The 26,800-nt window shown below is 42.1% G+C and overlaps 1 long non-coding RNA gene across 1 annotated transcript in view; it reads left to right on the top strand.

The window, feature by feature from the left end:
• Positions 1-6,313: 6,313 nt before the first annotated feature.
• LOC146775983 (uncharacterized) overlaps positions 6,314-26,800 on the top strand; it is a 243,199-nt gene continuing 222,712 nt past the window's right edge. The window contains exons 1-2 of the long non-coding RNA XR_014972056.1: positions 6,314-6,431; positions 12,684-13,021. This is a non-coding gene — a long non-coding RNA (uncharacterized LOC146775983). The remainder of the gene's footprint in view (positions 6,432-12,683; positions 13,022-26,800) is intronic.

The following is a 26,800-nucleotide window of genomic DNA, read 5'->3' as shown; positions in this document are numbered from 1 at the left end:
TTTGTGCTTGATGTTCTGCGTGCTCGAGCTGAGCTAGGAGGTTTGGGGGTAGCCCCATTAGAGTCAGCAGTAGTAGGATGAGGAGGTAACGCAGACACCTCGGGCGGGGCAATAACAGTTTTTGGTTCAAGGGGAACAGATGTGATACCGAGTTGTGGATGGGTTGTACTCTCCTTGCTGTTCAGCGATGGTTCTAGCCCCAATTTGCGTTCGGTTCTTGCAATTTCGGTAGTCAACTTCCCCACCTCCAAGGTTAGAAAAGAGAGAATGCTATTAGATTTCCTGGGGACTTTATCCTTGGGTGTACCACCCACAGTGGGGGAGGGTAGCTTTCTCTTACCCATTTGAGCCTGAGTCCTGGATCCTGGGCGTAAGGGGGGTGGCCCGTCCCGTCCCTCGTCGTCCCTAGACGGCCACAGACGGCCCGCCCTCTGCCTGGGCTCCGCCCGGCTCCGTCCGCGCGCGTCCGCGACGCGGAGGAAGCTGTTACCTTTTATGCGCCTCCTGGCGCTTTCCCACAGGAAGAGGAAGCGGTGATGAAGCAGAGCAAGCTGGGAGCTGTAGTCCAGTCACAGCGTCAGGAACCCAGCGGCGCTGCGTGGTTGAGCCTGGCAGGTTGGTGCAGCGTGCAGCATGCAGTGTAGCGCTATGACCCCTCCTGGAGCCGGTATGCGCTAGCGGTGTCCCCCGCTCCTCTGTGGGAGCTGTTCCCTTTTATGCGCCTCCTGGCGCTTTCCCACAGGAAGAGGAAGCGGTGATGAAGCAGAGCAAGCTGGGAGCTGTAGTCCAGTCACAGCGTCAGGAACCCAGCGGCGCTGCGTGGTTGAGCTTGGCAGGTTGGTGCAGCGTGCAGCATGCAGTGTAGCGCTATGACCCCTCCTGGAGCCGGTATGCGCTAGCGGTGTCCCCCGCTCCTCTGTGGGAGCTGTTCCCTTTTATGCGCCTCCTGGCGCTTTCCCACAGGAAGAGGAAGCGGTGATGAAGCAGAGCAAGCTGGGAGCTGTAGTCCAGTCACAGCGTCAGGAACCCAGCGGCGCTGCGTGGTTGAGCCTGGCAGGTTGGTGCAGCGTGCAGCATGCAGTGTAGCGCTATGACCCCTCCTGGAGCCGGTATGCGCTAGCGGTGTCCCCCGCTCCTCTGTGGGAGCTGTTCCCTTTTATGCGCCTCCTGGCGCTTTCCCACAGGAAGAGGAAGCGGTGATGAAGCAGAGCAAGCTGGGAGCTGTAGTCCAGTCACAGCGTCAGGAACCCAGCGGCGCTGCGTGGTTGAGCCTGGCAGGTTGGTGCAGCGTGCAGCATGCAGTGTAGCGCTATGACCCCTCCTGGAGCCGGTATGCGCTAGCTGTACTATGTAGAAAATCAAAGTGCAAATTAAAATACTAATACTGTATCTTGGGAATGGTACCAGATAGAAAATTAATTAAAAACGATGTTTTATTGATTACTAGAAATCCAATTTAATGGTGAAGTTGGAGTTTTAATAAATATGGAAAGATACCTTTTTAAGGTTACCTTTTCCCTGCCTGAATTTCATGGAGGCTAATTTGCATTGTCTCTCTGGCTTCTCCTAGCCTTAAACATGTGTGTTAAAGGAGTCCAATAACTCCTAAGAGCAAAAATAGGCTGGCCTAAATGGGCACAGATACCTCGCTTGAACTCTACAGAATGTGTTGGGTAGGGGCTGTATGCATCCTTTTTACTACAGTTTTGAATACTGTTTGAGTGTCAAATCCTGACAGGTCTGCTGGGTTCGCATATAACACTTGGGGCACACTTGAAATGGAGACAGCGTGATGGCAAAAAAAGTCTTGTGTATCCACTCTGATTGTTTAAGGATCCTGCTTTTGACCTGCAAGACTTCTGCCACTGGGTTTCCCTGCGGTCCAGGGGTTAAAGAAGTCTACTACCATGTTAGATTGGGACTTTGAAAAATAAGACAGAAGATAAAATCTTTAACTGTTGGGAACCCACTCAATTTATCTGATCTGTGTTCCATCAGGGTCTGTCTGAAATTGTGCCTCTTGTTTTAAAATTAGGTTTGCGATTTTTATTGCATTTCAATTTGACTTTAATATTGTTTTGGTACTACATATTTTCTTTAAACATTGCCATAAGGTATGCCTGTATGCTCTGTGCCATAGCTACCAGGGGGTTGATATCAAGTTAATTTTGTTCCTTTGAGGGTTTACCCTGACAAGGATCGTGATGAACCAATTTCTTACATATTGCATTTGTTTCTATTATATACAATTACAAGGCGGCTGCAGACTTGGAAGAATATAAGCCACAACTGCATACACTGGCTGCTACTCTCAACAGTGCCAATTCTTCCCACTTTCAGATCCTCATCAGCTCTTTTGAGCCACCTCTTTAGAGACTTGCATGGGCCATTATCACAATTCGTTCAACTCCAAATCCACCTGCTACTGTCCCAAACCTATGAACCTATTTCTCACTGAAAAGCAAAACCATTAGGAAAACTCAGAACATGTTATTCTCTGCTCCTTTCCTCTCCCCTTTACAAACCCACACATCCTGAAAACGGCGAAACTTCTCTCTCATAGTTCACTAAATTGTCAGCTGGTCTCACTCCTATAAGCAAACTACAAATCCATCATGCACAATACCTAATCCTTTTAGGTCTCTGACCACTAAATAGTTATCACTTAGTTCAAATGTCATTTTTCCCTTACCTCTCTTTGCAACAATTATCCTTCTCACGTGCATTCCCCACTTGCTTTAAATAAATAGTGGTATTATCTCTATTAAAAAAATGCTAATGTTGGCCCGTCCTCTCCAACTTTCCCCCCAGTATCTCAAATTTCCTTATTTTCAAAAACATTATAAAGATTAACCTTCAACCACTTTTCACCATACCTATTCTCTAACAGCCGGATTGACTCCCTAAAACTAGGCTTGTGTGCACTCTGTTTCAGTGAAACTGCTATACCAAGTGTTTACTTTCATTTCCATTGTTCATCACAACCTCCTCTTCAGGCCTCATTCTACAAGACCAGTGGTTCATAACCTGTGCTCCAAAAAACCCTGGTGTCCACAAAACCTATTCAGGGTGTCAGCAACTATATAGGAAATTAAAAACTTTCCTTTTCCCTGACTATGACTAAAGACACCTACCTTTCCCACTGCATCCTTACTGTAGCAATCGCAGCGCCGTGATATCCCTCGGGATGATTGTTAGCGCTTTATAAGTAACCTAAATAAATAAATAATAATATGAAGCTTAATAAGGTATATAAAAATAAAGAAGCACAATTTATAATTTAACAATTTAAAACATTCTAAAAGTGTGATAGAATTTGAAATTGGAGGTTAAAAATTAAGTTGGTATCCTTATATTGATTTATTTAAGCAGTGCAAGTAAAGGAAACAGAATATTGTATGGATGATGGTGGCCTAAATTGAAGCACAGTCAAAAAGGGAGCATGCATTAGGACAAAAAAAGACAGAATGATAGCTTAAAGTTTAGCAATTGAAGTCAAATTTAGATAAGTTCGAACTGGCATGCCTACCCACGCCCAAATACCTCAGGGACATTCAAGGCTGGAACACATGAGACTGTAAGGTATATTCCAGGAGCTTTAGACATCCCCATACCCTCATTTCACGTAACAACTGAGAAGATCCACACTTTGGGAGGGACACAGAGACCAAACACTGAAACACAGGCCCATCAAACCTTGCTTACAGACCTGGCTAGTCATGAACGCCAGTTATGCGGAGGAGTGCAGAGTCCCATGCCTGTCCACTGTCAGTGCATAACAATTTCAGCAACTAGAGCGGTAACCATTGAGACCGGATGTACTCAATTTTGAGGTGCCCGCTCCAGGGAGAGCTGGAGACCCTTGTGAGATTGCGAACTGTTGATGCACAGTCCGCTATAAAAGGCCACACCCATCTAACTCATGTGCCTGTTATTAAGAATTTCCTGCAGAAGTGGTTGCATCACAGAGAGTACCAGTGGTCTTCTTGATACAACGCAAGATCTGATGACCTGCTTCTTCTGACACGAGGTTCAGCAGCTTTCTTCTAAAGCTGGAATATGCAAAGACAAAAGACAACAGTATTCGTTTCTCCAGACAGCCACTAGCATGCATGTGTGCAGCACAGCAAAAACACTTATTTTCCCTGGGAGGGCTCTCCTACCACCTCTTCACTCATATTAGAACTTGAGCTGTGTTATGCGTTCAGTTGAAACAGACTTCTCTGAGGTGTGACAGAAAATACCACAAAGGCGATTAAGCGAATTGGAAAATCACAGGAGTGTTAATAGTGCATTGTACATAAACAGTGTCCCATAACCTATGGGAGTTAATAAAGTAAGATGAACCCACTAAATCCAGAGATATTACACAATTGAGAGATCGCATGGAAGGAGAGGAAATCCTTGACTTGAACCTCTCCTTTAGAACTAAACATTCTTCATACATGGTATGTGGCAAGAGGGGGAGGGCCACTTTTCTAGGTAGTTAGTGATCCCGGGTTTTAAATAACCCAACTCTCTCTCCTTTCAGGGGTTCCTTTTCCACATTTCATCAATCCTCATCTTTCTGGCTAGTTAGAAGGTGGGAATTGAGTGGTAAAGCCCAGACATTGCTAAATACTCATGAGTGCGTTATATATCAATGGGAATACCTAATAGGCTACCAGACCTGGGTTACAAATGCAGTACAGTAAAGAAATGATCAAGTAGAACTAATTGCTTAGAACAAAAGTCAAACAAATCAACACATTCACAATACCTAATTTTGGATATCCCAATTGCAAGTTTATGCAATTTATTAGAATTAAAGTAATGATTTGTAAACGTGGCAACACAGTTGCTTTCTCATCGCAAATGAAACTAAAAACATTTACAAAGTTTAGTGCTCAGGTTATGGGGAGTAGGGGATGGAGTGTGGAAGTGATTATAGTGAAAATATGGGGGTAGTGGACAAGGACAGGGTAGTGTGACATATATACATCATCATCATATGTTGGTGCTGATCCGGCCTTTGAAAAGGTCAGTTGTTCCACAGAAAAAACATAGCACTTTATGAACACTGTCACATTGATTACATTTGTCCTGGCTTGTGTACAGGTTGAAGTCGACGTTTCGACCCCTTTGGGTATGCTAGGTTGGTTCAGCCTTAGGGTGGGGTCTTCATCAGGACTAGTGGGACAAGGAGCACCTAAAGGTTAACGGATAACTTGTGTTAAGTTAAGATCAGGGTTACAGGAATAGTGAATGCATTAACAATGGGGTAGGAATTTTACCTAATTAAACATCCGACGTGTTCGTTAAAAGCAGATAAATGGAGTAGGGTGGGTCAAGGAGAGCAAGGATAGTTAAAAGAACTTCATACACATTGATATTTATTTGTTTGATTTATTTTGAATGTTTTATATAGCGCGAACAAGACCCTTGCGGGTATCACAGCGCTTTACAGTGTAAATAAAAAGAACAGAACAAGCACAGGGTATAAGAATATGTCTCATACCAGAAAAGCATTGTATATACACAACAAGCATAGAGTAATAGAAATATTTTTTCTACAAATCAAGAATCCTATAAAAGGTAATATACATGGATCAAGTAAACTTAGACATAAAAAGGGTTTTCACTTCTTTTTTTAAAGATGCAGTAGAGGGGTTCAGTCTGGTTTCTGGGGGCTGTGCAGTCCAAGTCCTGGGCGCCATCCCCGAGAAGGAGCGGTTGTATGTTGTCTTCTTGGAAAATCTTTGTGGTTTCAGTAAAAGGTTACCAGAGCTCCTGGAGGCTCTGTTGCCACATGAAGGCACCAATTTCTGTGTCAGGTAACTCTGGGTGTTGAGATGTTGTGGCTTTATGCGTCATACATGCAATTTTTAGTTGAATTCTGGCTTCGAAAGGTAGCCAGTTAAGGGATCTGAGGTCGGGGAGATATGGCAGTTTCTTTTAGATCCTCTGATGAGTCTGGCTGCTGCATTGATTGAGGCTCTTAGCGGGCCGTCAACACTTTGGGAAGACGACAGAGAGAGACACTTCCATATTTTGCTATTGGGATAACTAGTGCTTGAACTGCCAGTTTGAAGTCATTTGCAGGTAGGAAGGGTTTTAGTTTTCTCAAGGTGTTCATCTGAAATTTAGCTCCTTTTGTTGCTGCGCTATTTTGTTGCTTGACTCCTTACAGCTCTAGAACACTGTCCACTGAATAGCCAAATCAGTATTCTTGACTGACACTGAGAGCAGAATGTATAATGCAACCAGATCGATAGAAGACATCGCAGAGGAAATCTTTGTTTCTCCTTCTAATCCCATTCCCTTTTCCCCCTTAGGTGGTTGACTGATTCCTATGTCACCTTTTGGTATTGGGTCCGGTTAACCTAGGTGTGAAGTTGGGAGCGAAACTCGGTGACCTCATCTCGCCTCTACAAGGTCACAAACCTTAAAAGGTTAGTGCATCATCACACTAACCTTCCAATTATACTTAGAATTAAAAACAAATCTATATTTGGTTGTTAATTGATTAAAATGTTCCAATATTTGTTTATTTGTGTGATGCATACTTGTTTCTATGATTTTGTGTATTGTTTTGAGATTCAAATAAATCCTAAATATTGCTCAGAATTGCTAACTTCCAATAATAACTCAGTGGCAGTACTCAGGTTCCAGCAGTGCATCAGAGGGGGCCCGCAGAAGTCCATATGTTAGGAACTACTGTACCAGACCTTTAAGCAGCCTTTGATAGAGTAGATCACCATACATTACTTTCCTCCCTCCAAGCACTTGGCATCACTGGCTTAGCTCAAACATTGAATACTTCCTACCTCTTTAACTACTCCTACAGAGTTAGCGTGGACTAAAAGACATCTATACATACTCCTATTCCCCCGGATTCCCCACAAGGATTAATTTGTGGGCCTATTCTTTTCTTTCAATATTTCATTTCCCTTGGAGATATACTTTTCTGCTTTGGATTATCATAACACCTCTATGCTGAGTCTCCTTTCCAAACTTAACATCTGGCCTCATAAGCCAAGAATCTTGGTTAGATTTACAAAGTTGCTCATGCAGTGCAGCAACCAAAGTTGTTGTGCTTCATGAGATGGAGAGCAGGACAGGGCCATATCTACAGCTACCTTGCGCCACACATCTCCATGTCTGAAATAGGAATACTCTTCCGGTATTAAATACTATGCCTAGACAATCCTTAACACATTTGCAACTTTGGAAGTGTGCTGTACAGTGCAGCACACATGCAAAGTCAGAAAGGTTTGGATAAATTAGAGCATTTCTCGAAGTTAACACCAACCTCACGGAGGTGATATTTTTGGGTGAAAATCCTGTCTACTATTCCATGATAGGCTATGTATCACAAACCATGGATGGTTACATGGGAATGCCCATATACCCCCTATGGAATTCCCTTCTTACACAAAGTAATATTCCTTACTTTCAGGGATTTATCTAGAGCAACACTTGTAAATTCCGAATAAATATTTTGCACCTTCATGATGTAAATGTGGCACAAAATGTTAGTAAGTCTGCCCCTTGGTGTTTGGCTCAGCCCTGCTAAGAAAATGGAAGCCTTCATCGCCAATTCAACCATCTCAGCACACTTTCAATGACTTAACATATGAAATATCTGCTCACTGATTATGTTTACCACTGAGAAATCCCTCATCAGCTTACTAATTTTCAGCAATCTAGAATACTGCAATAGCCTCCTGGTGACCCTACCTAACTACACTCCATTATTTAAGGTTTTAAAAATCAAACACTTTATTTAAATCTTCTCAGGCACATCTCCACCTCCACCCATAACCCCAAATAAGATGCAAAAAACAGCATTATATACATTACCAAATCTTGGTAACCTACCAATCTTGCCCTTGTGTATCTTGCTGATACCATATTATGTTATGCAACATCACACAAACTTCAATTTACTAATCAGGACTTTCTGAGTACACCTAAATCAGTATGTCTCTCTTCCAAATGTATGTCTTTTGTATGGTAGCTGCATTCCATACACAGCCTTATCATCTGTCATTCAATTTTCTAGCTTGCTTCAGAGCTTCAAAATCTCACTGAAAGAACCGTGTATATGTATATTTTCTGCCTGCTATGATCTAGATAATTCCATTGCTAGATCATGGCTGTAATGGACTCATGCTATATGTTGCCCTTGCCAATGAAATGAAGACATTCCGGTATTTGATAATGAACAATCTGTTAAATTCCCTTTCTATCTAAATAATATAATCTTCCTTGATTTATGTACTGTCACGGTCTATGTAGAACATTTCCAATAGAAAATGTATGTTGCTGTCATTAAAAAAAATACATTTACAAAGTTGCCCCCCCTGAAATTAAATGCATATCCCTCAGTTTCCGAGGGGCTATCTACGTGGGTAGACATACAGAAGAAGTAAACAGCAACCATAATGTACTCATAAATGTGCATAAAACTTGCAGAAGACACACAGAAAAAATCAGGAGGGCACATTTAAGACTATTTCTTACAAAACTATTTTGAAGTATGCATGAAATAAAAAATATCTTTCTCTGAGTAATAAGTTGTGCATTAGGTGTCTCCACGATATATGAAGCATTGACTGAGAAAAAGGCAAAATTACAGGCCTCAGTGGACTTCTCAAAAGCACAGCTAAATATGCAGATATTCAGCCTAAGTCAAGCTGTGGAAAGGATTTTACATAATAAAGTGTAAATCCAGCGTCTCTGTTAGGCAGACTGGAATACTCTAGCTGGACGAGCAAGATAATTCGGGCAGTCAATATGTTGTTATAAGACAACATCACAGAAGCCCTGAATAGATGTTTAAGGGCCATATTTAGAGTTTGTTGAACAGCATGCTTTACAAAAAGTATGAAGAAGAACCCTGTCCACAAATCTCACGGTTCCCCTGCTATATTTAGATATTTAGAGTTGATGATCTGTCATGCTGTCATTAAAGGAGCACACAATGGCTCTGCCAGGGGAAACTTTAGACTGCCAGCCCAACTCAAATTTGGTTACCAGTCAGTGGACATCAAACTCCCTTACTTTTTGAGGAGAGATGTTCCAATATAATTATTTCCTGGAAATCTGCTGGTGCAAACCCAGTAGCTGCCGGAATCCAGGCAAAGTGGTAGTGTGGAGGTAGGAAGGGGGTGTACTGGGGACGGCGGCCGGAAAAACAATTTAAAAAGTACCTGCCGCATCGCTGGTTTTCAGCTCCTCTCTGGCTCCAGTCCAAGCTCCAGGCTGCAGGCAAAGGCTCCCGAACCCCCTGCGGCCAATCTTGATGCTGCTCTCATGCTGCTGACAGCAGCAGGCAGCATGAGAGCAGTGTCAGGAGTGGCCTGAGTGCCCTCCATGTGCGCTCCCAGGTGACTGGGAGCCTGTGCCTGCTGTATCCAATCTGGCAACGCAGCTCGGATTGTAGACAGCTTCAGTGCGCATGTGGTTTGGATGTCCTAAGGTGGCCGGCCAAACCCACATGCCCACTGAAGGCAGTGTGTGCAACCGATCCCCTCAGTGTCTGTCATCCCCAATGGCCCCGCAACTAAAGACTTAGCTGGCAAATAAAATAAAACAATAATAGTCCTGGTTTTATTATCGTTTTATCTTAATTTTATTATTTAGGATGCTGGCAGGGGGATACGCTTCTCCGCCATAATGGGAGCCGCTGCTGTCCAAACCAGGAAACAGATTTAAGGGCCCACCGCCTGCTAGGAAAAACTCCATCTTTCAAAAATAAATACTTTGCTGTGGCCACCATTGAACAAGTTGCCAACACACCAACTCTGATGAAGGCACAGTGATCTTTGTACCTAGTACAGATCTCTAAATATGGCAAGCTTTACTCTGCCAGGGCAGCAATGTAGATCACTCAGCGGACCAAGTGGAATAGAGTATAGCCTGTAATACCTAAAATCAGGCCCTAAGATGGTCAAAAGATAATGAACATTGAACATCTATTTGTTAAGAAAACCTGTGGTTTAGATGAAGTAACATATTTAGAAAATGTAATAAACACGAAAACCATTGACCAAATAAAAAGGATGATTATGTATTATACCTGAAAGAAACCGGGTGGAAATTATTAGCAATTCAAAACAAAGTATGTAAAGACATGAAAAGTGGGCTCTTGCTCGGGTAATATCCTTCCCAGATAGGATTGTGCGCTGCTATTTGGCCACACAAAAAGAAGTAAAAAATAAATATGTGTAAGTAAATATGACAAAGACACAAAAATCCATGTGTATTGAAATCAAAAATATGTTAATGTAAATCAAGCTCCTATGACTCTGACCAGCTTGTGTTTCGCCCCACCAAGGTTTTGTCAAAGTTAAACGTTAATAACAAATTAGCAAAAGCAGGTAAATGTGAAGATCAATGACATTTAGAATCAAAAATAGCTTCACTTCTGTATTTGTGAGTTCACAAAGGATTCCTGATCAGTGTCGATGTTTACCTACTGCATAAGTGTCTGCTATAAATGTTGTGACTCACCAGAGGTGATGCATTTGCCCCTGTTCGTAGGAGTACTACAGAGACTGCAGATTTACTAATTTCGTTTGTGCATTGTGCAGTGTTGTCTTGGTTATGTAAATTACTCTAGAACAATACCAAGGTATAATAATAAGAGAAGTAACCTGCGCACATAAAGGACAGAACAAGATGAATGCCCTTTGAAAGGTTTAAATTAAATGCTAAATATGCCAACATTTAAGTATTAGCTCCATGTATGTGCCTCTTTTGCAAGAAACTATCGACTTTAGTAATGTAGAGATGCCAACATCACTAAACACTGAGGACACTTGTCACAGGTGCTTTTGTACACACATCTTAGTTGTGTTAATAGTTAAAGTCACCTGCTACCTTTCTGTGTGCCATCTCTCAGGATGCGAGAAATCCTAATATGACAGGAAAGTAGTAGTTTCCACACTTGACAAACCCACAGCCAAATCCACAATATTATCATGGAGATAAACAGTTGTCCAGGGAAAGGTTGAACGGGATAAGAGAGAGAAACAGAGACACTGAATATCATCTTCCACCTGATTGCACAGCTGTACTTCATTTGTACTACAGGAACATCAATATTTGAAAAGTAGACATGAGCTTTAGTATAACTATAGTTTACACATTGAGGTTTTAACTTGAAGTTTTGTGTATGATATACCTGCTGAATTTCTCTGTATTTTAATTCTCTATATGCAAGAAAATTACATTTTTTGCTTGATCATCCCCATTTTGTCTGGATTGATGCTGCTTGTTTTGTGACTCTGTGCACAGAGACTCTGCCAATCAGACCCCAAAGCATGTGCTCTGACCCCTAAAACCTGTTGAGGTTAGTTGAACTTCAAAGAGTCAAAATAACCCCTTTCGACAGGCCTAAACTTTCTTTTCACATATTAGTAAGTCACCCCTAATAGGCCTTAAATGTGCAAAGGGCAGCGCCATGAAATTTAAAACTAGGACATGTAAAAGTTTAATTTTAACTGTAGCAGGGTTAGTTGTTCCATGGGAAAGCATTGGGAGTTAATATTAAAATTACATAAAGTTATCTCCACCTAGGAACCAGCTACAAAGTTCATCCTTGAACTTTTAAAAATATGTATTACTATTCCAATCAATTGGTAAGTTTGGATTTGTAATACAATTTTTATAAATGGTACTTTTAAAAAGTCACTTTTAACCTGCTTTAGAAGACCATTTGCACAAGCTCCCAACTGTCTCCCAGGAGCCGACTAGTTCCTTGATGAGGTGTGAATTGGCTCCCAGGGTGAGACAAAGGCTTAGGTGTGTGGAGAGTTTAACCTTCCCTTGACAGAATGAGCTGGGGGTTTGCCCAGCTCCTTGCATATTGTTAAAGAATGCCTACCTTGTCAATGGCAGATGTAGCTCACACCTGGGCCTGCCTCTCTATTGGCCAGCTAGCCAGCCAGACTCCTATCCCAGTGGAAGAGGTGCTGCCCCAGAACTAGATTTGAGAGAGCACAAAGGATGGATTACTTATTTCCTGGATCTCACCTCTAGAGTGGGTTCAGAAGCTCTCCAAGAGGGAACACAATTTCTGCCATGCTGGATTTAAGTAGAGAGGGACACTCTGGGATTGTGTGCAGTAGGGCACACAGAAAGCGCTGCAGAGGTGAGTAGGGTTGCCCCAGGGAACATTTTCTCTAGTGGTTGGTGGGGCAGGAGTCCCCCCCCACCCACAAGATACTGTGAGGCACAAATGTGTACCTGTGGCACTGGTAATTGCCTGCACATGCTGGTGAAGCCTGTTGAGACCTGTGAAGAGAATCCTAAGGGTTGGACCTGACCTCACTTGTACCCAGGACAAAGAAATGCCAAAGGCCAGCTTAATGATCTCCTGTTAAGCTGCAGGGACACAAAAGCTGTAAGAGGCCAACTTTCCTGGAAGAGCTCAGCTGACCAGTTTCAACTAGATCTGCCCTGGACCCTTTTGGGACTTCTGTGAAGGGAGTCCTGATCTCCAAGTGCTGCTCCTGAGGCCCTGAAACTCTTTGCTTGTGTCAGATTGTACTCCTCCTACCTAACCCTAAGCGCTGGGAGTTAGAAATGTATTGGTGAATTTCTGTCTGGAGAACTGCATTACCAGCTGTTCTGCTGAGGGTGCATTGCTGGTGGGCATGACTTCACTGCAGCTTCTGCTTCATTCTTCTCCGCAGCAATTTGGATTCAGCAGCCTGACCGACCGGCCTCGACAATGTCAAACCTTCTTTGGCTACAGCCTGCAGCCTTTCCCGTCTGAGGAAATCTGACTTCCAGAAATGAGTCTAAGTGTGAAAGTAGAAATCTTAACTGGGCCCAACACCGAGCAGAATCCGATCAACATCGATGACTGTTCTTTGGCACAAACTCCATACTTTTCCTGCTCTGAGCTTTTCCTGCATTAACTGAGACCTCATCCTTCGTGAGCCTCTCACCAGCAAGCCCATCTTCAGATCCAGCCTGCAGCCTTTTCCACTGGGAAATCCACCTTCCTGAAAATGTTCTAATTCCGAAGGTATTTCTGTGGCTGGTACCAACATGGTCCTCACATCCGAACCATGCTCTGTTGTAGTCAACCTCAAACCTTATATTTATCTAGAGTGACCAGTTGCCCGCAGTTGGTGCTCTGCACTTTTCGGCACTATTTTTATTTAAAACTTTAAAAAGGAATTTCTTCAATTCCATTTTTTTGATATTTTTCATTTTGCTATCCTTTAGTTAATTGGATTATTATTTATTTTTTATAAATTGGAATGGGATTGTTTTATGTTGTGTTCTTACTTTCTAACTGTTTTGGAACTTCTAAATACTATATTCGTTTTCTTAAGTTAAGACTGTCTGCTCTGTGCCATAGCTACCAGAGGTTGAGGTTAGTGTTAAACCTTTTCTGGACCTAGCACAAATAGTGACATCACTACTTGTGGTGCCTACCTTCCACCCTAACTAATGATGTACTTTCTCATGCTAGTATAATTTGAAACATCTATAATAAATTGAATCTCAGTCTTTCGTCTGAGCTGAAATACAATTAAGTTTTGCTATAGTAAATGAGTAGCAATCAAGATTAAGATATGTTTGGTTGTTAGCAAGAGCTACCTTCATTATTAGAAAATACAATTTTGTGCATGATTTGCATTTGTAGTGACAAATGGATAACTGCAAAATGCAAGCATTTGTTAGTGTTGCATGTGTAGTTTCTATGCTAGATCATGTATGTATTCACTATCTTTGATGTCAGTTTACCACACAACAATACTTCTGTGCTAATGCACTTCAGATGAAGTTTGCAATAGGTCATCATCCCTATGGCTAGTTCATTTTGAAATAACTAGTTCAACAGAGTTCTTAATCTTAATGCATGAATCTTGGCAAACAAATCAGTGCTGTAGAACTTGTAATCCCAATTTACAACTCTTTGGGAAGTAAACAAGTGCTAAGAGATTGTAATCCTTATGAGTGACTCCTTTTGAAACGACAAGATACTTGCAAGATACTCCTCTTGTTTCAAAATGTCCTTTGCTGACCTGATACATGACAAGATCCCAACAAGTCCCAACGCAGCAACTATCCATCACAATTGCCTAGCAAGAGTGTTATGGACTACAATAAAGTTATACTGTATGATTTAAAGATGGTCACCACCTTCAGCAAATCTTGTGAGAGTTCAATCGGCTCATGGATTCCTGGGTGTTTACACAGGTGTTTCATGAAATCTGTCTTTCTAAAACACGAGCCTTCTGTCCAGGCAGCTCTCACACCCTGCTCATACTTCCATCCTGCAGACTTCTTCTCCTGCAGACATGCACACTCATAAGCCTCGGAGTACGGTGTCACATGGGTAAAGCATGCAATGGTAATTCTGTGCCACATCCTGACACCTTATCATGTCTACTTAATATATCAATAGCTCAGTCAAAAGACAGTAGTAATCTTTAAATGCTTTCTGTATTCCTAAAAAGTTAGAAATTTACTCTAAATATAGTCATACATCAATAGGAGTACATTTCTGACATTGAAGCCTTTGTGAATTGGGGCCAAATATCATAATGTAAGTAAATAGGGCCTGAGATAAAGATAGATGGGAAGGCCAGAGACAACCATTGGCCCTGGAGTGATCTATGTACCTTCACAGGAACTGCCACTGTGACTCCTGTGAAAGCACTTAAAGTTTGGTGAGCGGTGCCATTTTTCAGGAAGCCGCTCACCAAATGTTTTTGTTTTTAGTTTTTAGACAGCAAACTCCCAAATGGGAGCCAAATTACTAATGACCCTAACGATTGGAAGATTTCTTAAATTTAGCGGTGCGCTTATAAATCAAAATAATAGATAAAAAATTCAATTTTAATTGTCCAATTTTCTTAGCTTCTTTATTTTATATTCCAGAAAGTTTCCTCATTTTCAATATTTATATTCCAGTTTTTACGGCCACAGCTACCTCGTTCCGTCCACCACAGTTAACTTTATCAGGGCATCCCAAATTTACTGATACTGGTCCTTTAATCATATAAAAAATGCCAAATTCCAGCTTCCTTGTTTTACTATTCTAAGAGATTATACCGCAATTAGGAATGTCTTTGCTGTGTGCCATTTACGTGTCCAGTATCTGTCTTGATGTAGGACATGGACTCGGGAGTCTGAGATGTGATTGGTCTAATTCTGAATGTGAGGATTTAGGCATTACCATGCACTTTTGAAATTGTTAATTGAGGTATCATTATTATAATTTTGCTTAATAGGTGCACCGCTAGATTTATTAAATTCTGTTATTTGTATCACGGAACTGTCCATGAGCGGCGTACAATAATGGGGTGTGCACCAGTTATACTTTTAGGGACAAAAAATGTGGGAGGTGCGAGTTACTTTACCTGCCACTTTTAGTAGTTATTAAAACATTTGGGAAAGTTTTCGCGGGGGTGTGGAAGTCGTTGTTAATTGTTTTTGTTTGAGACAGCATCTCCAAAAGTAAGCTAGCGTTCCAATGTTTATACACCAATGGCCCACAATACATCAGGCCATGGTTTAGGATTCCAATGGTGGACCAGTAGGAACACCACCTCTGGAAACTTGACAGTCCACCTGACTCATAATACAGTGGGTGGACTGACAGTTTAGCAGACAAGTTACTCTGCCACATTTGTGACAGAGTACTCTTTGCCAAAGTCTAAATCATGCCCTAAGTATTGATAATAATGTCTTCTAGGTATTTCTTGTACTGTTCCATTTTATATATTTGTATACATGCGATCTGTGACTCCTCCAGCTTGACATGAAATAACACAACCATGACAACATCTATCAGTACTTTATTATTAATATATCGCAGTAGAGTCTCAATGCAAGTGTATGGATTATGATTTTTTTGCCTGGGAGACAATTTAATTATGGCAGAATAATTAGAGTAACTTTGGTTATTTCAAATTACTCTTTTACATTTAACCCTATTTTCTTAGCGCAATATGCACCCATTTGTCCATTTTGGATGTGAGGGTGTATTTTGTGTAATTATGCTTCACAAATTCCTTGAGTTACACCCAGCCCTGAATTTCGACAGATCTCATGATTTTCTCTATCAACTGACAGAAGTCTGATTATTTATATTAGAGCTTCTTTCTGCATTTGTTTAGGACATTGTACAATTGTTTATAGACTGTGGTCAGTGGGTCTTATCTTATGTTATATTTTTGTGATCTAAACTGTTAGTACAGTTTTAGGAGTGAATACATTCTATTATACAGACATTTGTACATTTTTAATGATGTAAATTATTTGCAATAAATATTTCTACAAGACAAAACATGACTATCTCTTCATAATATGAGTGTCCATAAGTATTTAATGCGCTCCCATCTTGGGCTCAAGTTTGCTTGAATTCCAAAATGGTAGGGGACACTGGATGAACATTACTCATGATCATAAAGCTTCACAGATTACCATTGTCTTTGACAAAAGCAAAAAATATACATCAATCCCAACATATAATTGGTACTTGATTTAATGAATAATTATATTTAACTGAATAGCCCAAATATTTTGTCTAAACAGCTGAATTCTATCCATCTCCAGACAGTCTTTTAGAATATGGCACCTCAAAATGACTGTCATCAACGCTTGTCCCATTGATAGAGTCTAAATTACACATGCAACCTGCTCACCTCTGCAGTCATTGAATACTAATTGAACTGGATCACTCCATGGTACAGCATCCGTGCCACAGCAATGAGCCTGTATGCGGTTAGTTATTTGTGCAGCAACCACACCACTGCGGCATTTGATTTTATCACTTTGAGGGACAAACATGGACAGTTGTCTAATCGGAGCATTTCTTTCCCTCCTGCTGCTCCATATTGTCCACTTATAGCAAAACATGGTAAGTTATTCACATTGCTGGATTCATCTGCAGGCGAGTAAGGACGGGTTTCAAGGAAACAGTCAATTCCCTCAGTTATCAGCGATACTATTAATAGTAATCTGTTTTGTAGAAAATGTTGCCCTGTGTGGTTTTTGAATGCTTTATAGAGAAACAAAAAACACTAGGGTGAAACTAAATGCATCCTGATTAGAATGGGTAGTTCTTTACTGAACGATTTGAGGGATAAGCCATTTTGTCCCTGCCCTTAAGCATCACACTAAGGCCTATGAATCTAATCGAAGATGTGATTTTTTTTATTCATGGAGTATTGCCCTAGAGATACCATAAAGCGTTACTATTAACAGGTCAAGTTAAATCCAAATACATTTATAAAGCAACATAAACCATTAGCTGCTCAGGCGCCAGATTTTCTGGGGTGGGCAACTTCCACATTATAATAGGGAGGAATGACCTAAAAGAGAAAGATCTTCAATCTATTCTGAAAATTCACAAATTAAACTGGTTGCTTGCCTTAGCCCAAATGGGAGTTATTCTGCTTATTCTGTTATTGGCTGCTTTAGGACCACTTTAACCATCAGGGATCACAAATCCCTAGTGGTGCCGCAGCGGTCTTGAGATCTCATTATGCTTGATGGGCCACTGCGGCCTCACCAAGCATATTACGAGTTTCCTCATAGCACACTTTTCATGGCGGTGCGACCGCCATTACAAGTGTGGTGGTGAGGTGGTGAGGAAACAATAGGGCCCCCTGGTGCCTCTTACCATGTGGATGTACACAGGGGTGCACAGTCTGTGCCATGCAGGTACTGATTTTGACGTTTCCATTTCATAGGCACCACAATGTGAATGCCAAAAACAGCCTACCAGACAGGAGAAAACGCCTAATCTGACATTCGGTTCAAACAGGGTTTGGCAGTGCAGGAGCGGGGCGGTCTTGCTCCCACACTACCAAACTTATAATAAGTCCCATAGGCTTAAAATCAAAACTGTATCAAATTGTCATAGTATAAATTACAGCACCTATGTACTGTATATGCCTCTGTATGGACATATACATTCTGTAAATCAATAGGAACAAATCTGAGAACTTAATCTACAGCTAAATGTGAAACTTGCGAGATGGCAGAAACTAGAAAGTCGAACAGGGATATAGGCTTGGCATAAGGCTGGGCCATTAGATGGATAAGAGCAGACAGCAAGTTCTCATAGTGAGAAGCACGGGTCAACGAATGACAACACCAACAGTTGTATAAGCATTCTCCTAAAAGGAAAGTAGATCAACTAAGCTCTAATCCTTGATGCATCACCCTATGCCCAGACGTGGGTCCCGTGCTCACTATACGTGTGACTGGGGGTGAATGTTTGCATTGTCCAGCATTCCACCCATCAGTTATTTCTTTTGCATATGTCGCCCTAAGTGGAAAGGGTATGCCCAGACGTGGGTCTCATGCTCACTACACCACTGGATTCAAACTAGCATGCCTGATGAAGGGTGATGCCCTGAAACCGGTCCCAGGATGCTTGTTTCCGATCCAGGGAGGACCTGGCTTGGCAGTTCGGGCTGGACTGTTCCCACAAGGAGCAGGGTCAAGACTTTACCCCCAGTTGCAACCTAGATCCTTGCAACTGGGGGTAAATGTTTGCATTGTCCGGCATTCCATCCATCAATTATTTCTTTTGCATATGTCGCCCTAAGTGGAAAGGGTATGCCCAGACATGGGTCCCGTGCTCACTACACCACTGGATTCAAGATAGCCTGGCTGATGAAGGGTGATGCCCTGAAACGTGTGCCAGGATGCTTGTTTCCGGTCCAGGGAGTACCTGGCTTGGCAGTTCGGGCTAAACTGCTCCCACAAGGAGCAGGGTCAAAACTGATTTGCATATGGCTAAGTCCAAACTGGGGTGGTGTGGTGAGCAAAAGAATGATGGATTAAACCCGTATCCTTGTGACTGGGGGAGAATGTTTGCATTGTCCAGCATTCCAGCCATCAATTATTTCTTTTGCATTAGATGGATAAGAGCAGACAGCAAGTTCTCATAGTGAGAAGCACAGGTAAACGACTGACAACGCCAACAGTTGTATAAGCAATCAAGTTGGGCAGCATTCTCCTAAAAGGAAAGTAGATCAACTAAACTCTAATCCTTGATGCATCACCCTAAAATAAAGAGCAAAGTATTTTCATAAATAACCTTTGTTGAAATTCCAATACGCAATTTTCCGATATGTAATTACTGACTGGCCAGCTCATTCGGCATCAGGACTCCATACAGAGCTGTCATGTGTTCAATTAAATATCTACATTACTGTGAGAGGTTTGTGAATTTCAATCCAGTATATGTCTCAGTATGAAACATGTAGGCGCAGTGTAAGCGTACCCATTCTCAAGCATTACATGCATTTGTCTACATCCGTTCACTGATTCAGGCATAAATCCTCAGAACCAGTCAAATATTACCAACTGGTTGTTAATCGAATAAATTGCCTTCTTGCAAGGGGCAAACCTTAGCATTTTTGTGAACCACATCTTCAATATCGGCACACTTGCAAAGAAACTGTGTTGTGAGATACAGATTATAGCTACTGCCAATGAGTTTGCTAGGCACCTATAGATTTTGTGTTCAGCTCAAGTATGTCCATCATATCATGCAGAATAGCCAGGTGAGCTAAAAGGGTTATAGGTGAGCTATAATGTTCAATAGTAGGAGTAATGCAGAGTCGCCAAATTCCATCATACATTTACCATTTCATTATAAATTAGTAATAATAAATTTGTAATTTATAGAGTTGTAGCGGGTTGCTAGGTTTGTAGGGGTAGAGGGTGGGAAGTTAAGTAATAAGTAATTAACAATTAATTATTCATTATTATTAAATTTAATTGATTATTAATGATGTAAATTGTGGAATACTTACATTTTTTAGTTATATTTTAGTTTTGGGCTGCTGGGTTTGTAAAGGTATAGAGTGGGAAGGAGATAAATAATAAGTAATTAGCAATTAATGTAATTTTCTTTTTTTAATTGATTATCAATTATGTAAAATGTGTAATAATTACATTTTTGGTTATATTTTAGGTTTGTAGAGGTATAGGGTGGGAAGTTGATTAAGTAATAATGAATGGACAATTAATGTATTATTACTTATTTAATCATTTTTATTTATGTACACTTTGTAATAGCTTTATATTTCAGTTATATTTTAGGTGTGATGTGGCAGGTTTATACGGTTATAGTTTGGGAAGTTAATAAAGTAATAAATAAATAGTAATATAAAAAAAATCATAATCATGTAATTTGTTCAATTGCTCTATCTATCTATCTATCTATCTATCTATCTATCTATCTATCTATCTATCTATCTATCTATCTATCTATCTATCTATCTATCTGTCTATTCACTGAAAAAACCATAGGTTTCAGGCACGTTATAGTTAGGAATTCGCATTTTAAAAACCTTAGAAATTCACTGAAGAAACCATAGGTTTCAGGGGCGTTATAATTAGCTGGACTTTTCACTCGTACAAAACCATTGAAATTTCCCCGTTATAGTTCAGCTAACTATAACTCGCGCGCCCGCAATGCACTGCTGATGACGTCACATATTACATCACTCATGACATGGTCAGTGACATCACTCATGATATCACTGATGACATCTCAAATGACATCACTGATGACATCATCCAGTGAATGTGTGTTTTTCTGAAAATTACATATGTTTTATATATGTATATCTCAAGGTCGATGGAAGAATAAATGGGTATATAAGTGTCTAAATGGATGATATGTTTTTGAAAAATTGATTGTATAACTGACTGATTAAGTGTATCTTAGTGAATACATGGCTTAGTGAGTAATGTTTAAATATGTAAATATCTGTATCAGTCAGTGCTTAATTTGTAAAAAATGAAGTCCAGGTGCTCAAATTTTTGTAGGAGGCCACACCCACTTATTTAATTGGCTCAGCTTACATCCCCAACTGGCACTGAAAGCGAGATGTAATAGCAACTGAATTCCTACCTTGGTAATATGATGGTTGACTTGAAACACGTGTTGGTTTTCCAGCTCCTTGGGAAAGATATCTTAATAACATCATGGCAACACCGCAAAAGAGACTGGATGTCATGACTTTTGGAACCGAGCATAATGAACCTTTCTGACCATGAAAGTCCTGACTCTAAGGTTGTGCTGAAATGACTATCTACTTCTGTTGGATGTTGTGTCTCCCCAGTCTGGATTTTCAAATAACACTCTAAACTGCCCGGACCCGTCTAGTAGTAAAAGACAATTCCACACCTTACCCACTTCTCAATTCTTTTGCTCTGAGAATTTGATGAATTCACTAATATGTGTTCAGTTTGTTGCCAAAGGATAAATGACATGATGGAGTTCAGAGGATCAAGCCCAATATGAATGCATCTATCACATGAAGAATATATTGGACCTTGCTAGATGCACATTATGCACCTCTCTGGCATATGCACAACCTGTAACTGATTTATGTACATCATTCAATCCTGTCATATGCCCAATATGACATCTAAAACCTCTGATTATATGCATGTATCAGGTCTCCAAAATGTGCATATAACATAGGCTCATGTAAAATGCATAGTGAAAAATATGTCTAGAGTATACAATGCAGACCCTTAATATGCACAGTATGTAATGCTGTGGTATCTGAAAATGGTACTTTTCAAAGGTGCAAATTACTCAGGCATTACCGCAAAAATAAAGTTCTGTAAACTGCACATGCCCGAGTCAGAAATGTCCATCTTTGCAGGCTTCTTTTTGGACCACTCACCCTGTATTCACATAGCCCCAGTGCTCACTCTGCACTTATACAAGCACAGTGCTCATCCTACAGTCTTGAAGGCGCACTGCCCAGCCTGTAGTCATACAGGCACATCACTCACCCTGCACTCATACAAGGACATGGCTCACACTTCACTCATAAAGGCACAGTGCTCACCCTGCACACATACAGGCAAACTGCTCACACTGCACTGATACAGGCACAGGTCTCATCCTGCACTCATACAGGCACAGTGTTCATCCTGCACTCATACAGGCACAGTGTTCATCCTGCACTCATACAGGCATGGTGTTCATCCTGCACACATACAGGCACAGTCCTCCACCTGCACTCATACAGGCACAGTGCTCACCCTGCACTCATACAGGCACAGTGCTCCCCTTGCACTCATACAGGCACAGTGCTCACCCTGCACTCATACAGGCACAGTGTTCATCCTGCACTCATACAGGCACTGTGTTCATCCTGCACACATACAGGCACAGTCCTCTACCTGCACTCATACAGGCACAGTCCTCACCCTGCACTCATACAGGCACAGTGCTCACCCTGCACTCATACAGGCACACCGCTCACCCTGCACTCATACAGGCACAGTGCTCACCCTGCACTCATACAGGCACACCCCTCACCCTGTACATATACACACACATCACTCACCCTGCACACTTACAGGCAAACTGCTCACCCTGCACTCATATAGGCACACTGCTCACCCTGCACACATACAGGCATCTGCTCACCCTGCACTCATACAGGCATACTATTCACCCTGCACTCATACAGCTCACCATGCATTCATACAGGCACACTGCTCACCCTGCACTCATACAGGCACAGTGTTCACCCTGCACAGATACACATACACCTACCACACACCACTCACTCTGCACACATACCGGCAAACCACTCACCCTGCACTCATACAGGCACAGTGCTCACCGTGCACTCATACAGCTCACCATGCATTCATACAGGCACACTGCTCACCCTGCACTCATACAGGCACAGTGTTCACCCTGCACTCATACTGGCACAGTGCTCACCTGGCATTCTAAGAGGCACACCGCTCATCCTGCACTCATGCAGGCACACCACTCAGCATGCGTACAGGCACATCACTCAGCCTGCAGTCATGCTGGCACATCACACACCCTGCACTCACACAGCCACACGAGTCAAACTGCACTCATACATGTACACCACTCACCCAGAACTCATACAAGCACACCACTCACCCTGCACTCATACAAGCACACCACTCACCCAGCACTCATACAGGCACACCACTCACCCTGCACTCATACAAGCACACCACTCACCCTGCACTCATACAGGCAAACAAGTCAATCAGCACTCATACAGGCACACTGCTCACATACTATACTATACAATGACAGGTCATACCATACAGCACTATGGAATGACAGGCCATTGCATACCACACCACAATACAACATACCACTAAAAAACATTGAAAAAGCTAATAGATCCCACATGCGCAAGACCTATGGGTGTCAGTTCCTCTCAGTTACAGTGATTTGACTCATGGAAGCTAAAATGCCTGAGAGCATAGAATTAATGGTGCTCAAATTCACTGTCACATTTCATTTTCTTGCCAATTCCCTTGTGGAAAAAGATTAAAAATAAAATGAATGCATGTCTTGACCGGTCAGGATGCTTTTTGAACCTACCCCGTTTTCGTTGCCACACCTTAACCACCCCAATTTATGGCTTCAAGGAGTAAAGTTTTTTCAATTTCAATTTCAGCACTGGTTAAACTGTTGTTATATTGTCCAGAGCGAGCAGCTTTTCGGGCCCTGCCTTTATTTATTTTTGACAAATTTGACAACTTTTGCACTTTGAAAAATTGTTCTCTTCGGCAGACAATAACGGGTTTTGGTCAGAATAGTTTACCTCTAAAATGTTGTTTGTGACAACCATTTCTGAAACAAAACAACCTTTTGTTACAGATTTAGTTGATTTATTTATTTGAAAGGTTTTATATAGCGCTGGCTAGACCCGGAGGTATCAGAGCGCTTTACATGAGAATAGATATTTACAGATATATATATATATTTTATACAGATATTTTCTCCTACAGTTTTTAATATAAGCAGTGTATTTCTCCACAACTGGGTTAAAGTTCTCTTGCACTTTTGTGGCTCTGGCGGGAGCACACATCAGCAGCTAGAGCTAGGTGACCCCACTGCCCCCCCGCCCCTAAATGACAACCCTGCCCACCCCCACTTATTTAATGCTTGTAAACAAAGGTTCCCCTCGCTCACCCCAGACTCCTAGTCGGTGCAGTGCTTCACCCCCTCAACTCACCATCAGCATCCACGGCCTCCAGGTCCTTCCACCTTTGTAGCGCCTCCCTCAGCACTAGGGTCATGTAGCCTCGGCCACAGCACCTGTGCCTTCTGCTCCGGTTGAGTTTCAGTCTCTTTGGGGAGAGGGCTGGCTGGTCCCGGGGATCGGGTCCAGGGTCCCTCAGCACAGCCTTGCAGTTCGCAGACTCGCAGTACTCCGTGCCTCATAGTGAAGGCCACGCCGGGAACTGACAGTGAAAACAGTCCCGGAGAGTCAGGTGGGAGCTGCCGCCCCACCCCAGCTGCCATGGCAGCCCCGGAGAAAGGGGCCTCGGATTGGAAGGGCCCAGAACCGGGGGTCCACGAGGGATCCAGTTTTGTCACCATCCTGATAACACAACGCTGCCTACTACACTGGGCGGCTGCTTCACTAATAGTAAATAAAAGAAAAAAAACATGGAGTTACTTTCATGAAAGGCTCCGTGGTGGTGTTTAGTTTCAGGCAGCATGTAACCTGAAATTTGTTTTTTAGCACTGTGAAAGTGGATGCAGCTGCACATATGTCAGCCTGGGCGAGAGTGTACACAGTGCTAAAAAAAACTAATTTCAGGTTACATGCCGCCCAGTGCAGTAGACCCGGCCCTGACAAATAAGTGCCGGTGCTTAGCACCGGAAAGCACCGGCACAAATTAAGCACTGGTATCAGTCTCTCACTTTGTGTATAAGTGGCTGCATGGGTTGGTGAGTAGCTACATGAGTGTCTATATAGGTTATTAGTTGGTTTTTTGAGTATCAGTATGAGTGTCTGAGGGTCTGTATGGTTCGGTGGGGGTATTGCGTAGTGCATAGGTGAATGAATGAGTGACTCACTGTTTGTATGTGTTGAAGACAGCATGTGTGCAGGACTGTATGGGTGGATGAGTGTGTGCATGGGTGTGTTAGTGAGTGAATGACTGTCTCAATAGTGTCTTTATGAGTAACTACATATGTTTTAAACTAGTATATGTGACTATTGGTGTATATAAGTGAGTATATGTGAGAGTGAGAGATTGGAAGAGTTCCTGTATGAATAAGTATGTGTTTCTATAAGTGATTGTTTAATAGACTAAGTATGTGTAAGTTTCCGTAGAAGTAAGTGTGGTGGTGTGTGTATAACTGTATATGCAAGTAAATGGATGTTTGATTCTTTATTAGCATGAGTGACTATGTGTGAGAGTAACTCTATGGATGAGTGGCGTTGTGTAACAGGATGTATAGGTGTATGAGTTCATATGATGAGTCAGTACATGTATGAGTGACTGTATAGGACTGTTGGTGAATGAGTTGATGTGTATGTGGATCTTAGAATTACTGAATAGGTTGTTGTAACTTGTATTGGTATGTCTATTGTTTTGAAAATTTTAGTTTCTATTTTTGAATGTGTGTATCAAAGGTTATATTAGGGGGAGAGGAGGTCTGCCACTCTATCACAAGGACGATGTCATCAGTGATGTCATTTGAGATGTCATCAGTGATGTAATGAGTGATGTCACTGACCATGTCATGAGTGATGTAATATGTGACGTCATTAGCAGTGCATTGCGGGCGCGCGAGTTATAGTTAGCTGAACTAACTATAACGGGGGAATTTCAATGGTTTTGTACGAGTAAAAAGTCCAGCTAACTATAACGCCCCTGAAACCTATGGTTTCTTCAGTGAATTTCTAAGGTTTTTTAAATGCTAATTCCTAAATATTACGTGCCTGAAACCTATGGTTTTTTTCAGTGAATTTCAAAGGTTTTTAAATGCGAATTTCTAACTATGCCTACAGAGATAATAGGACATGTGAAGAAAGAAGAAAAAACACACAGAAAAAAAAAATGCAGAAAGAAGCAACAGAAGTCCTCAAAGACGAAGAAAAGTGCAGGAAGAAGTATAACGTGCAGAAAGAACAAACAGAAGAGCAGAAACAAGCCTTGTTGCAAAATCATCCTGTACCCTCAACTTTTTCAGACGGATACTGGTGGTAACTGAGTCTGACTAACCAGTCCTAGAGCCAGTGCTATGTTAAAAGACACTCAGAATACAGTGAAAACACCTACATACACTAGGGAACACTAAGCGTTGGGGTCCCCCTGTGATTAGCATGACCTCCACTGTAAGCCCCTAGTATATAATAGGGCAGGGGATTAAAACTACCTCTTAAAACGTGCCACAGGGCGTGTTTGCACACGTCACCTCAGGCCCCGTCCCCTCCCTTCCTCACTGTGTAAACACGCCCTGTGGCCGTTTTAAGTTGGGAGATGAAGTCCCCTTGAATCCTGAGGGTCCCTAGGGGCAAAATAGCCCACTAGGTACGTCCAGTAAGTGCCATTGCAGAGAGGTGTAAAAAGGGGCACGGCATGCACCACCTCTCTGCAACGCAGAGCAGTGGATCTTACTGGAAGCACCTGGTGGGCTAGTTGGCCCCCCAGGGTCCCTCAGGATTGAAAGGGAATTATTTCCCCAACTTAAAGAGCGCCACAGGGCGTGTTTGCACACGTCACCTCAGGCCCTGTCCCCTCCCTTCCCCACTGTGTAAACACGCCCTGTGGCCGTTTTAAGATGAGAGATTAAGTCCCCTAGAATCCTAAGGGTCCCTAGGGTCAAACTAGCCCACTAGGTACCTCCAGTAAGCGCCACAGAGCTGCGTTGCATAGAGGTGTAAAAAGGGGCGTGGCCTCAGAACACCTGTCTGTAATGCAGCTCCCTGGCGCATATTGGAGATACCTGTTGGGCTAGTTGGCCCTCAGGGACCCTCAGTATTGAAGGGGAATTAAT

This window comes from Triturus cristatus, chromosome 12 (genome assembly GCF_964204655.1).
Source record: "Triturus cristatus chromosome 12, aTriCri1.1, whole genome shotgun sequence".
Lineage (NCBI taxonomy): Eukaryota > Metazoa > Chordata > Amphibia > Caudata > Salamandridae > Triturus > Triturus cristatus.
The sequence above is the reverse complement of the archived record's forward strand: the minus strand, read 5'-3'. Positions and strand labels throughout refer to the sequence as shown.